Raw genomic sequence first — 16,335 nt, forward strand, 5'->3', positions numbered from 1 at the left:
TGGAGGTCAGTATAGATGGACTAATAGACCAAGTCCCACACACTGCTAGAAGCCCAAATATTTTTTCAGAGCTAGATGCAGAAAAAAATTATATTCAATTTGCAACCTGGTGGAGGTCAGTATAGATGGACTAATAGAACAAGTCCCACACACTGCTAGAAGCCCAAATATTTTTTCAGAGCTAGATGCAGAATAAAATTATATTGAATTTGCAACCTGGTGGAGGTCAGTATAGATGGACTAATAGAACAAGTCCCACACACTGCTAGAAGCCCAAATATTTTTTCAGATCTAGATGCAGATAAAAATTATATTGAATTTGCAACCTGGTGGAGGTCAGTATAGCTGGACTAATAGAACATGTCCCACACACTGCTAGAAGCCCAAATATTTTTTCAGAGCTAGATGCAGAAAAAAATTATAGTCAATTTGCAACCTGATGGAGGTCAGTATAGATGGACTAATAGAACAAGTCCCACACACAGCTAGAAGCCCAAATATTTTTTCAGAGCTAGATGCAGATAAAAATTATTTTTAATTTGCAACCTGATGGAGGTCAGTATAGATGGACTAATAGAACAAGTCCCACACACTGCTAGAAGCCCAAATATTGTTTCAGAGCTAGATGCAGAAAAAAATTATATTCAATTTGCAACCTGATAGAAGTCAGTATAGATGGACTAATAGAACAAGTCCCACACACTTCTTGAAGCCCAAATATTTTTTCAGAGCTAGATGCAGAAAAAAATTATATTCAATTTGCAACCTGGTGGAGGTCAGTATAGATGGACTAATAGAACAAGTCCCACACACTGCTTGAAGCCCAAATATTTTTTCAAAGCTAGATGCAGAAAACAAATATATTCAATTTGCAACCTGATGGAGGTCAGTATAGATGGACTAATAGACCCAGTCCCACACACTGCTAGAAGCCCAAATATTTTTTCAGAGCTAGATGCAGAAAAAAATTATATTCAATTTGCAACCTGGTGGAGGTCAGTATAGATGGACTAATAGAACAAGTCCCACACACTGCTAGAAGCCCAAATATTTTTTCAGAGCTAGATGCAGATAAAAATTATCTTCTATTTGCAACCTGATGGAGGTCAGTATAGATGGACTAATAGACCAAGTCCCACACACTGCTAGAAGCCGGAATATTTTTTCAGAGCTAGATGCAGATAAAAATTATTTTTAATTTGCAACCTGGTGGAGGTCAGTATAGATGGACTAATAGAACAAGTCCCACACACTGCTAGAAGCCCAAATATTTTTTCAGAGCTAGATGCAGATAAAAAATATTTTTCATTTGCAACCTGATGGAGGTCAGTATAGATGGACTAATAGAACAAGTCCCACACACTGCTAGAAGCCCAAAAATTTTTTCAGAGCTAGATGCAGATAAAAATTATATTCTATTTGCAACCTGATGGAGGTCAGTATAGATGGACTAATAGACCAAGTCCCACACACTGCTAGAAGCCCAAATATTTTTTCAGAGCTAGATGCAGATAAAAATTATTTTTAATTTGCAACCTGGTGGAGGTCAGTATAGATGGACTAATAGAACAAGTCCCACACACCGCTAGAAGCACAAATATTTTTTCAGAGCTAGATGCAGATAAAAATTATTTTTAATTTGCAACCTGATGGAGGTCAGTATAGATGGACTAATAGACCAAGTCCCACACACTGCTAGAAGCCCAAATATTTTTTCAGAGCTAGATGCAGAAAAAATTTATATTCAATTTGCAACCTGGTGGAAGTCAGTATAGATGGACTAATAGAACAAGTCCCACACACTGCTAGAAGCCCAAATATTTTTTCAGAGCTAGATGCAGAAAAAAATTATATTCAATTTGCAACCTGGTGGAGGTCAGTATAGATGGACTAATAGAACAAGTCCCACACACTGTTAGAAGCCCAAATATTTTTTCAGAGCTAGATGCAGAAAAAATTTATATTCAATTTGCAACCTGGTGGAGGTCAGTATAGATGGACTAATAGAACAAGTCCCACACACTGCTAGAAGCCCAAATATTTTTTCAGAGCTAGATGCAGATAAAAAATATTTTTCATTTGCAACCTGGTGGAGGTCAGTATAGATGGACTAATAGAACAAGTCCCACACACTGCTAGAAGCCCAAATATTTTTTCAGAGCTAGATGCAGATAAAAATTATATTCTATTTGCAACCTGATGGAGGTCAGTATAGATGGACTAATAGACCAAGTCCCACACACTGCTAGAAGCCCAAATATTTTTTCAGAGCTAGATGCAGATAAAAATTATTTTTAATTTGCAATCTGGTGGAGGTCAGTATAGATGGACTAATATAACAAGTCCCACACACTGCTAGAAGCACAAATATTTTTTCAGAGCTAGATGCAGATAAAAATTATTTTTAATTTGCAACCTGGTGGAGGTCAGTATAGATGGACTAATAGAACAAGTCCCACACACTGCTAGAAGCCCAAATATTTTTTCAGAGCTAGATGCAGAAAAAAATTATATTCAATTTGCAACCTGGTGGAGGTCAGTATAGATGGACTAATAGAACAAGTCCCCCACACTGCTAGAAGTCCAAATATTTTTCCAAAGCTGGATGCAGAAAAAAATTATATTCAATTTGCAACCTGATGGAGGTCAGTATAGATGGACTAATAGACCCAGTCCCACACACCGCTAGAAGCCAAAATATTTTTTCAGAGCTAGATGCAGAAAAAAATTATATTCAATTTGCAACCTGGTGTAGGTCAGTATAGATGGACTAATAGAACAAGTCCCACACACTGCTAGAAGCCCAAATATTTTTTCAGAGCTAGATGCAGAAAAAAATTATATTCAATTTGCAACCTGGTGGAGGTCAGTATAGATGGACTAATAGAACAAGTCCCACACACTGCTAGAAGCCCAAATATTTTTTCAAAGCTAGATGCAGAAAAAAATTATATTCAATTTGCAACCTGATGGAGGTCAGTATAGATGGACTAATAGACCCAGTCCCACACACTGCTAGAAGCCCAAATATTGTTTCAGAGCTAGATGCAGAAAAAAATTATATTCAATTTGCAACTTGGTAGAGGTCAGTATAGATGGACTAATAGAACAAGTCCCACACACTGCTAGAAGCCCAAATATTTTTTCAAAGCTAGATGCAGAAAAAAATTATATTCAATATGCAACCTGGTGGAGGTCAGTATAGATGGACTAATAGAACAAGTCCCACACACTGCTAGAAGCCCAAATATTTTTTCAGAGCTAGATGCAGAAAAAATTTATATTCAATTTGCAACCTGGTGGAGGTCAGTATAGATGGACTAATAGAACAAGTCCCACACACTGCTAGAAGCCCAAATATTTTTTCAGAGCTAGATGCAAATAAAAATTTTTTTTTCATTTGCAACCTGATGGAGGTCAGTATAGATGACTAATAGAACAAGTCCCACACACTGCTAGAAGCCCAAATATTTTTTCAGAGCTAGATGCAGATAAAAATTATATTCTATTTGCAACCTGATGGAGGTCAGTATAGATGGACTAATAGACCAAGTCCCACACACTGCTAGAAGCCCAAATATTTTTTCAGAGCTAGATGCAGATAAAAATTATTTTTAATTTGCAACCTGGTGGAGGTCAGTATAGATGGACTAATAGAACAAGTCCCACACACTGCTAGAAGCCCAAATATTTTTTCAGAGCTAGATGCAGATAAAAAATATTTTTCATTTGCAACCTGATGGAGGTCAGTATAGATGGACTAATAGAACAAGTCCCACACACTGCTAGAAGCCCAAAAAGTTTTTCAGAGCTAGATGCAGATAAAAATTATATTCTATTTGCAACCTGATGGAGGTCAGTATAGATGGACTAATAGACCAAGTCCCACACACTGCTAGAAGCCCAAATATTTTTTCAGAGCTAGATGCAGATAAAAATTATTTTTAATTTGCAACCTGGTGGAGGTCAGTATAGATGGACTAATAGAACAAGTCCCACACACTGCTAGAAGCACAAAATTTTTTTCAGAGCTAGATACAGATAAAAATTATTTTTAATTTGCAACCTGATGGAGGTCAGTATAGATGGACTAATAGACCAAGTCCCACACACTGCTAGAAGCCCAAATATTGTTTCAGAGCTAGATGCAGATAAAAATTATTTTTAATTTGCAACCTGATGGAGGTCAGTATAGATGGACTAATAGAACAAGTCCCACACACTGCTAGAAGCCCAAATATTGTTTCAGAGCTAGATGCAGAAAAAAATTATATTCAATTTGCAACCTGATAGAAGTCAGTATAGATGGACTAATAGAACAAGTCCCACACACTTCTTGAAGCCCAAATATTTTTTCAGAGCTAGATGCAGAAAAAAATTATATTCAATTTGCAACCTGGTGGAGGTCAGTATAGATGGACTAATAGAACAAGTCCCACACACTGCTTGAAGCCCAAATATTTTTTCAAAGCTAGATGCAGAAAACAAATATATTCAATTTGCAACCTGATGGAGGTCAGTATAGATGGACTAATAGACCCAGTCCCACACACTGCTAGAAGCCCAAATATTTTTTCAGAGCTAGATGCAGAAAAAAATTATATTCAATTTGCAACCTGGTGGAGGTCAGTATAGATGGACTAATAGAACAAGTCCCACACACTGCTAGAAGCCCAAATATTTTTTCAGAGCTAGATGCAGATAAAAATTATATTCTATTTGCAACCTGATGGAGGTCAGTATAGATGGACTAATAGACCAAGTCCCACACACTGCTAGAAGCCGGAATATTTTTTCAGAGCTAGATGCAGATAAAAATTATTTTTAATTTGCAACCTGGTGGAGGTCAGTATAGATGGACTAATAGAACAAGTCCCACACACTGCTAGAAGCCCAAATATTTTTTCAGAGCTAGATGCAGATAAAAAATATTTTTCATTTGCAACCTGATGAAGGTCAGTATAGATGGACTAATAGAACAAGTCCCACACACTGCTAGAAGCCCAAAAATTTTTTCAGAGCTAGATGCAGATAAAAATTATATTCTATTTGCAACCTGATGGAGGTCAGTATAGATGGACTAATAGACCAAGTCCCACACACTGCTAGAAGCCCAAATATTTTTTCAGAGCTAGATGCAGATAAAAATTATTTTTAATTTGCAACCTGGTGGAGGTCAGTATAGATGGACTAATAGAACAAGTCCCACACACCGCTAGAAGCACAAATATTTTTTCAGAGCTAGATGCAGATAAAAATTATTTTTAATTTGCAACCTGATGGAGGTCAGTATAGATGGACTAATAGACCAAGTCCCACACACTGCTAGAAGCCCAAATATTTTTTCAGAGCTAGATGCAGAAAAAATTTATATTCAATTTGCAACCTGGTGGAGGTCAGTATAGATGGACTAATAGAACAAGTCCCACACACTGCTAGAAGCCCAAATATTTTTTCAGAGCTAGATGCAGATAAAAAATATTTTTCATTTGCAACCTGATGGAGGTCAGTATAGATGGACTAATAGACCCAGTCCCACACACTGCTAGAAGCCCAAATATTTTTCAGAGCTAGATGCAGAAAAAAATTATATTCAATTTGCAACCTGGTGGAGGTCAGTATAGATGGACTAATAGAACAAGTCCCACACACTGCTAGAAGCCCAAATATTTTTTCAGAGCTAGATGCAGAAAAAAATTATATTCAATTTGCAACCTGGTGGAGGTCAGTATAGATGGACTAATAGAACAAGTCCCACACACTGTTAGAAGCCCAAATATTTTTTCAGAGCTAGATGCAGAAAAAATTTATATTCAATTTGCAACCTGGTGGAGGTCAGTATAGATGGACTAATAGAACAAGTTCCAAACACTGCTAGAAGCCCAAATATTTTTTCAGAGCTAGATGCAGATAAAAAATATTTTTCATTTGCAACCTGGTGGAGGTCAGTATAGATGGACTAATAGAACAAGTCCCACACACTGCTAGAAGCCCAAATATTTTTTCAGAGCTAGATGCAGATAAAAATTATATTCTATTTGCAACCTGATGGAGGTCAGTATAGATGGACTAATAGACCAAGTCCCACACACTGCTAGAAGCCCAAATATTTTTTCAGAGCTAGATGCAGATAAAAATTATTTTTAATTTGCAACCTGGTGGAGGTCAGTATAGATGGACTAATAGAACAAGTCCCACACACTGCTAGAAGCCCAAATATTTTTTCAGAGCTAGATGCAGAAAAAAATTATATTCAATTTGCAACCTGGTGGAGGTCAGTATAGATGGACTAATAGAACAAGTCCCCCACACTGCTAGAAGTCCAAATATTTTTCCAAAGCTGGGTGCAGAAAAAAATTATATTCAATTTGCAACCTGATGGAGGTCAGTATAGATGGACTAATAGACCCAGTCCCACACACTGCTAGAAGCCCAAATATTTTTTCAGAGCTAGATGCAGAAAAAAATTATATTCAATTTGCAACCTGGTGGAGGTCAGTATAGATGGACTAATAGAACAAGTCCCACACACTGCTAGAAGCCCAAATATTTTTTCAGAGCTAGATGCAGAAAAAAATTATATTCAATTTGCAACCTGGTGGAGGTCAGTATAGATGGACTAATAGAACAAGTCCCACACACTGCTAGAAGCCCAAATATTTTTTCAAAGCTAGATGCAGAAAAAAATTATATTCAATTTGCAACCTGATGGAGGTCAGTATAGATGGACTAATAGACCCAGTCCCACACACTGCTAGAGGCCCAAATATTTTTTCAGAGCTAGATGCAGAAAAAAATTATATTGAATTTGCAACTTGGTAGAGGTCAGTATAGATGGACTAATAGAACAAGTCCCACACACTGCTAGAAGCCCAAATATTTTTTCAAAGCTAGATGCAGAAAAAAATTATATTCAATATGCAACCTGGTGGAGGTCAGTATAGATGGACTAATAGAACAAGTCCCACACACTGCTAGAAGCCCAAATATTTTTTCAGAGCTAGATGCAGAAAAAATTTATATTCAATTTGCAACCTGGTGGAGGTCAGTATAGATGGACTAATAGAACAAGTCCCACACACTGCTAGAAGCCCAAATATTTTTTCAGAGCTAGATGCAGATAAAATTTTTTTTTTCATTTGCAACCTGATGGAGGTCAGTATAGATGACTAATAGAAGAAGTCCCACACACTGCTAGAAGCCCAAATATTTTTTCAGAGCTAGATGCAGATAAAAATTATATTCTATTTGCAACCTGATGGAGGTCAGTATAGATGGACTAATAGACCAAGTCCCACACACTGCTAGAAGCCCAAATATTTTTTCAGAGCTAGATGCAGATAAAAATTATTTTTAATTTGCAACCTGGTGGAGGTCAGTATAGATGGACTAATAGAACAAGTCCCACACACTGCTAGAAGCCCAAATATTTTTTCAGAGCTAGATGCAGATAAAAAATATTTTTCATTTGCAACCTGATGGAGGTCAGTATAGATGGACTAATAGAACAAGTCCCACACACTGCTAGAAGCCCAAAAATTTTTTCAGAGCTAGATGCAGATAAAAATTATATTCTATTTGCAACCTGATGGAGGTCAGTATAGATGGACTAATAGACCAAGTCCCACACACTGCTAGAAGCCCAAATATTTTTTCAGAGCTAGATGCAGATAAAAATTATTTTTAATTTGCAACCTGGTGGAGGTCAGTATAGATGGACTAATAGAACAAGTCCCACACACTGCTAGAAGCACAAAATTTTTTTCAGAGCTAGATACAGATAAAAATTATTTTTAATTTGCAACCTGATGGAGGTCAGTATAGATGGACTAATAGACCAAGTCCCACACACTGCTAGAAGCCCAAATATTTTTTCAGAGCTAGATGCAGAAAAAATTTATATTCAATTTGCAACCTGGTGGAGGTCAGTATAGATGGACTAATAGAACAAGTCCCACACACTGCTAGAAGCCCAAATATTTTTTCAGAGCTAGATGCAGATAAAAAATATTTTTCATTTGCAACCTGATGGAGGTCAGTATAGATGGACTAATAGAACAAGTCCCACACACTGCTAGAAGCACAAATATTTTTTCAGAGCTAAATGCTGATAAAAATTATATTCAATTTGCAACCTGGTGGAGGTCAGTATAGATGGACTAATAGAACAAGTCCCACACACTGATAGAAGCCCAAATATTTTTTCAGAGCTAGATGCAGAAAAAAATTATATTGAATTTTCAACCTGGTGGAGGTCAGTATAGATGGACTAATAGAAAAAGTCCCACACACTGCTAGAAGCCCAAATATTTTTTCAGAGCTAGATGCAGAAAAAAATTATATTGAATTTGCAACCTGGTGGAGGTCAGTATAAATGGACTAATAGAACAAGTCCCACACACTGCTAGAAGCCCAAATATTTTTTCAGAGCTAGATGCAGAAAAAAATTATATTGAATTTGCAACCTGGTGGAGGTCAGTATAGATGGACTAATAGAACATGTCCCACACACTGCTAGAAGCCCAAATATTTTTTCAGAGCTAGATGCAGAAAAAAATTATATTCAATTTGCAACCTGATGGAGGTCAGTATAGATGGACTAATAGAACAAGTCCCACACACAGCTAGAAGCCCAAATATTTTTTCAGAGCTAGATGCAGATAAAAATTATTTTTAATTTGCAACCTGATGGAGGTCAGTATAGATGGACTAATAGAACAAGTCCCACACACTGCTAGAAGCCCAAATATTGTTTCAGAGCTAGATGCAGAAAAAAATTATATTCAATTTGCAACCTGATGGAAGTCAGTATAGATGGACTAATAGAACAAGTCCCACACACTTCTTGAAGCCCAAATATTTTTTCAGAGCTAGATGCAGAAAAAAATTATATTCAATTTGCAACCTGGTGGAGGTCAGTATAGATGGACTAATAGAACAAGTCCCACACACTGCTAGAAGCCCAAATATTTTTTCAAAGCTAGATGCAGAAAACAATTATATTCAATTTGCAACCTGATGGAGGTCAGTATAGATGGACTAATAGACCCAGTCCCACACACTGCTAGAAGCCCAAATATTTTTTCAGAGCTAGATGCAGAAAAAAATTATATTCAATTTGCAACCTGGTGGAGGTCAGTATAGATGGACTAATAGAACAAGTCCCACACACTGCTAGAAGCCCAAATATTTTTTCAGAGCTAGATGCAGATAAAAATTATATTCTATTTGCAGCCTGATGGAGGTCAGTATAGATGGACTAATAGACCAAGTCCCACACACTGCTAGAAGCCGGAATATTTTTTCAGAGCTAGATGCAGATAAAAATTATTTTTAATTTGCAACCTGGTGGAGGTCAGTATAGATGGACTAATAGAACAAGTCCCACACACTGCTAGAAGCCCAAATATTTTTTCAGAGCTAGATGCAGATAAAAAATATTTTTCATTTGCAACCTGATGAAGGTCAGTATAGATGGACTAATAGAACAAGTCCCACACACTGCTAGAAGCCCAAAAATTTTTTCAGAGCTAGATGCAGATAAAAATTATATTCTATTTGCAACCTGATGGAGGTCAGTATAGATGGACTAATAGACCAAGTCCCACACACTGCTAGAAGCCCAAATATTTTTTCAGAGCTAGATGCAGATAAAAATTATTTTTAATTTGCAACCTGGTGGAGGTCAGTATAGATGGACTAATAGAACAAGTCCCACACACCGCTAGAAGCACAAATATTTTTTCAGAGCTAGATGCAGATAAAAATTATTTTTAATTTGCAACCTGATGGAGGTCAGTATAGATGGACTAATAGACCAAGTCCCACACACTGCTAGAAGCCCAAATATTTTTTCAGAGCTAGATGCAGAAAAAATTTATATTCAATTTGCAACCTGGTGGAGGTCAGTATAGATGGACTAATAGAACAAGTCCCACACACTGCTAGAAGCCCAAATATTTTTTCAGAGCTAGATGCAGATAAAAAATATTTTTCATTTGCAACCTGATGGAGGTCAGTATAGATGGACTAATACACCCAGTCCCACACACTGCTAGAAGCCCAAATATTTTTCAGAGCTAGATGCAGAAAAAAATTATATTCAATTTGCAACCTGGTGGAGGTCAGTATAGATGGACTAATAGAACAAGTCCCACACACTGCTAGAAGCCCAAATATTTTTTCAGAGCTAGATGCAGAAAAAAATTATATTCAATTTGCAACCTGGTGGAGGTCAGTATAGATGGACTAATAGAACAAGTCCCACACACTGTTAGAAGCCCAAATATTTTTTCAGAGCTAGATGCAGAAAAAATTTATATTCAATTTGCAACCTGGTGGAGGTCAGTATAGATGGACTAATAGAACAAGTCCCAAACACTGCTAGAAGCCCAAATATTTTTTCAGAGCTAGATGCAGATAAAAAATATTTTTCATTTGCAACCTGGTGGAGGTCAGTATAGATGGACTAATAGAACAAGTCCCACACACTGCTAGAAGCCCAAATATTTTTTCAGAGCTAGATGCAGATAAAAATTATATTCTATTTGCAACCTGATGGAGGTCAGTATAGATGGACTAATAGACCAAGTCCCACACACTGCTAGAAGCCCAAATATTTTTTCAGAGCTAGATGCAGATAAAAATTATTTTTAATTTGCAACCTGGTGGAGGTCAGTATAGATGGACTAATAGAACAAGTCCCACACACTGCTAGAAGCCCAAATATTTTTTCAGAGCTAGATGCAGAAAAAAATTATATTCAATTTGCAACCTGGTGGAGGTCAGTATAGATGGACTAATAGAACAAGTCCCCCACACTGCTAGAAGTCCAAATATTTTTCCAAAGCTGGGTGCAGAAAAAAATTATATTCAATTTGCAACCTGATGGAGGTCAGTATAGATGGACTAATAGACCCAGTCCCACACACTGCTAGAAGCCCAAATATTTTTTCAGAGCTAGATGCAGAAAAAAATTATATTCAATTTGCAACCTGGTGGAGGTCAGTATAGATGGACTAATAGAACAAGTCCCACACACTGCTAGAAGCCCAAATATTTTTTCAGAGCTAGATGCAGAAAAAAATTATATTCAATTTGCAACCTGGTGGAGGTCAGTATAGATGGACTAATAGAACAAGTCCCACACACTGCTAGAAGCCCAAATATTTTTTCAAAGCTAGATGCAGAAAAAAATTATATTCAATTTGCAACCTGATGGAGGTCAGTATAGATGGACTAATAGACCCAGTCCCACACACTGCTAGAGGCCCAAATATTTTTTCAGAGCTAGATGCAGAAAAAAATTATATTGAATTTGCAACTTGGTAGAGGTCAGTATAGATGGACTAATAGAACAAGTCCCACACACTGCTAGAAGCCCAAATATTTTTTCAAAGCTAGATGCAGAAAAAAATTATATTCAATATGCAACCTGGTGGAGGTCAGTATAGATGGACTAATAGAACAAGTCCCACACACTGCTAGAAGCCCAAATATTTTTTCAGAGCTAGATGCAGAAAAAATTTATATTCAATTTGCAACCTGGTGGAGGTCAGTATAGATGGACTAATAGAACAAGTCCCACACACTGCTAGAAGCCCAAATATTTTTTCAGAGCTAGATGCAGATAAAAATTTTTTTTTCATTTGCAACCTGATGGAGGTCAGTATAGATGACTAATAGAACAAGTCCCACACACTGCTAGAAGCCCAAATATTTTTTCAGAGCTAGATGCAGATAAAAATTATATTCTATTTGCAACCTGATGGAGGTCAGTATAGATGGACTAATAGACCAAGTCCCACACACTGCTAGAAGCCCAAATATTTTTTCAGAGCTAGATGCAGATAAAAATTATTTTTAATTTGCAACCTGGTGGAGGTCAGTATAGATGGACTAATAGAACAAGTCCCACACACTGCTAGAAGCCCAAATATTTTTTCAGAGCTAGATGCAGATAAAAAATATTTTTCATTTGCAACCTGATGGAGGTCAGTATAGATGGACTAATAGAACAAGTCCCACACACTGCTAGAAGCCCAAAAATTTTTTCAGAGCTAGATGCAGATAAAAATTATATTCTATTTGCAACCTGATGGAGGTCAGTATAGATGGACTAATAGACCAAGTCCCACACACTGCTAGAAGCCCAAATATTTTTTCAGAGCTAGATGCAGATAAAAATTATTTTTAATTTGCAACCTGGTGGAGGTCAGTATAGATGGACTAATAGAACAAGTCCCACACACTGCTAGAAGCACAAAATTTTTTTCAGAGCTAGATACAGATAAAAATTATTTTTAATTTGCAACCTGATGGAGGTCAGTATAGATGGACTAATAGACCAAGTCCCACACACTGCTAGAAGCCCAAATATTTTTTCAGAGCTAGATGCAGAAAAAATTTATATTCAATTTGCAACCTGGTGGAGGTCAGTATAGATGGACTAATAGAACAAGTCCCACACACTGCTAGAAGCCCAAATATTTTTTCAGAGCTAGATGCAGATAAAAAATATTTTTCATTTGCAACCTGATGGAGGTCAGTATAGATGGACTAATAGAACAAGTCCCACACACTGCTAGAAGCACAAATATTTTTTCAGAGCTAAATGCTGATAAAAATTATATTCAATTTGCAACCTGGTGGAGGTCAGTATAGATGGACTAATAGAACAAGTCCCACACACTGCTAGAAGCCCAAATATTTTTTCAGAGCTAGATGCAGAAAAAAATTATATTGAATTTTCAACCTGGTGGAGGTCAGTATAGATGGACTAATAGAAAAAGTCCCACACACTGCTAGAAGCCCAAATATTTTTTCAGAGCTAGATGCAGAAAAAAATTATATTGAATTTGCAACCTGGTGGAGGTCAGTATAAATGGACTAATAGAACAAGTCCCACACACTGCTAGAAGCCCAAATATTTTTTCAGAGCTAGATGCAGAAAAAAATTATATTGAATTTGCAACCTGGTGGAGGTCAGTATAGATGGACTAATAGAACATGTCCCACACACTGCTAGAAGCCCAAATATTTTTTCAGAACTAGATGCAGAAAAAAATTATATTCAATTTGCAACCTGATGGAGGTCAGTATAGATGGACTAATAGAACAAGTCCCACACACAGCTAGAAGCCCAAATATTTTTTCAGAGCTAGATGCAGATAAAAATTATTTTTAATTTGCAACCTGATGGAGGTCAGTATAGATGGACTAATAGAACAAGTCCCACACACTGCTAGAAGCCCAAATATTGTTTCAGAGCTAGATGCAGAAAAAAATTATATTCAATTTGCAACCTGATGGAAGTCAGTATAGATGGACTAATAGAACAAGTCCCACACACTTCTTGAAGCCCAAATATTTTTTCAGAGCTAGATGCAGAAAAAAATTATATTCAATTTGCAACCTGGTGGAGGTCAGTATAGATGGACTAATAGAACAAGTCCCACACACTGCTAGAAGCCCAAATATTTTTTCAAAGCTAGATGCAGAAAACAATTATATTCAATTTGCAACCTGATGGAGGTCAGTATAGATGGACTAATAGACCCAGTCCCACACACTGCTAGAAGCCCAAATATTTTTTCAGAGCTAGATGCAGAAAAAAATTATATTCAATTTGCAACCTGGTGGAGGTCAGCATTGATGGACTAATAGAACAAGTCCCACACACTGCTAGAAGCCCAAATATTTTTTCAGAGCTAGATGCAGAAAAAATTTATATTCAATTTGCAACCTGGTGGAGGTCAGTATAGATGGACTAATAGAACAAGTCCCACACACTGCTAGAAGCCCAAATATTTTTTCAGAGCTAGATGCAGATAAAAAATATTTTTCATTTGCAACCTGATGGAGGTCAGTATAGATGGACTAATAGAACAAGTCCCACACACTGCTAGAAGCCCAAATATTTTTTCAGAGCTAGATGCAGATAAAAATTATATTCTATTTGCAACCTGATGGAGGTCAGTATAGATGGACTAATAGACCAAGTCCCACACACTGCTAGAAGCCCAAATATTTTTTCAGAGCTAGATGCAGATAAAAATTATTTTTAATTTGCAACCTGGTGGAGGTCATTATAGATGGACTAATAGAACAAGTCCCACACACTGCTAGAAGCACAAATATTTTTTCAGAGCTAGATGCAGATAAAAATTATTTTTAATTTGCAACCTGGTGGAAGTCAGTATAGATGGACTAATAGAACAAGTCCCACACACTGCTAGAAGCCCAAATATTTTTTCAGAGCTAGATGCAGAAAAAAATTATATTGAATTTGCAACCTGGTGGAGGTCAGTATAAATGGACTAATAGAACAAGTCCCACACACTGCTAGAAGCCCAAATATTTTTTCAGAGCTAGATGCAGAAAAAAATTATATTGAATTTGCAACCTGGTGGAGGTCAGTATAGATGGACTAATAGAACATGTCCCACACACTGCTAGAAGCCCAAATATTTTTTCAGAACTAGATGCAGAAAAAAATTATATTCAATTTGCAACCTGATGGAGGTCAGTATAGATGGACTAATAGAACAAGTCCCACACACAGCTAGAAGCCCAAATATTTTTTCAGAGCTAGATGCAGATAAAAATTATTTTTAATTTGCAACCTGATGGAGGTCAGTATAGATGGACTAATAGAACAAGTCCCACACACTGCTAGAAGCCCAAATATTGTTTCAGAGCTAGATGCAGAAAAAAATTATATTCAATTTGCAACCTGATGGAAGTCAGTATAGATGGACTAATAGAACAAGTCCCACACACTTCTTGAAGCCCAAATATTTTTTCAGAGCTAGATGCAGAAAAAAATTATATTCAATTTGCAACCTGGTGGAGGTCAGTATAGATGGACTAATAGAACAAGTCCCACACACTGCTAGAAGCCCAAATATTTTTTCAAAGCTAGATGCAGAAAACAATTATATTCAATTTGCAACCTGATGGAGGTCAGTATAGATGGACTAATAGACCCAGTCCCACACACTGCTAGAAGCCCAAATATTTTTTCAGAGCTAGATGCAGAAAAAAATTATATTCAATTTGCAACCTGGTGGAGGTCAGCATTGATGGACTAATAGAACAAGTCCCACACACTGCTAGAAGCCCAAATATTTTTTCAGAGCTAGATGCAGAAAAAATTTATATTCAATTTGCAACCTGGTGGAGGTCAGTATAGATGGACTAATAGAACAAGTCCCACACACTGCTAGAAGCCCAAATATTTTTTCAGAGCTAGATGCAGATAAAAAATATTTTTCATTTGCAACCTGATGGAGGTCAGTATAGATGGACTAATAGAACAAGTCCCACACACTGCTAGAAGCCCAAATATTTTTTCAGAGCTAGATGCAGATAAAAATTATATTCTATTTGCAACCTGATGGAGGTCAGTATAGATGGACTAATAGACCAAGTCCCACACACTGCTAGAAGCCCAAATATTTTTTCAGAGCTAGATGCAGATAAAAATTATTTTTAATTTGCAACCTGGTGGAGGTCATTATAGATGGACTAATAGAACAAGTCCCACACACTGCTAGAAGCACAAATATTTTTTCAGAGCTAGATGCAGATAAAAATTATTTTTAATTTGCAACCTGGTGGAAGTCAGTATAGATGGACTAATAGAACAAGTCCCACACACTGCTAGAAGCCCAAATATTTTTTCAGAGCTAGATGCAGATAAAAATTATTTTTAATTTGCAACCTGATGGAGGTCAGTATAGATGGACTAATAGAACAAGTCCCACACACTGCTAGAAGCCCAAATATTGTTTCAGAGCTAGATGCAGAAAAAAATTATATTCAATTTGCAACCTGATGGAAGTCAGTATAGATGGACTAATAGAACAAGTCCCACACACTTCTTGAAGCCCAAATATTTTTTCAGAGCTAGATGCAGAAAAAAATTATATTCAATTTGCAACCTGGTGGAGGTCAGTATAGATGGACTAATAGAACAAGTCCCACACACTGCTAGAAGCCCAAATATTTTTTCAAAGCTAGATGCAGAAAACAATTATATTCAATTTGCAACCTGATGGAGGTCAGTATAGATGGACTAATAGACCCAGTCCCACACACTGCTAGAAGCCCAAATATTTTTTCAGAGCTAGATGCAGAAAAAAATTATATTCAATTTGCAACCTGGTGGAGGTCAGCATTGATGGACTAATAGAACAAGTCCCACACACTGCTAGAAGCCCAAATATTTTTTCAGAGCTAGATGCAGAAAAAATTTATATTCAATTTGCAACCTGGTGGAGGTCAGTATAGATGGACTAATAGAACAAGTCCCACACACTGCTAGAAGCCCAA

The sequence above is a fragment of the Phyllobates terribilis genome, unplaced genomic scaffold (assembly GCF_046119375.1).
Source record: "Phyllobates terribilis strain yellow unplaced genomic scaffold, ASM4611937v1 Scaffold_2__4_contigs__length_985480577, whole genome shotgun sequence".
Classification (NCBI taxonomy): domain Eukaryota; kingdom Metazoa; phylum Chordata; class Amphibia; order Anura; family Dendrobatidae; genus Phyllobates; species Phyllobates terribilis.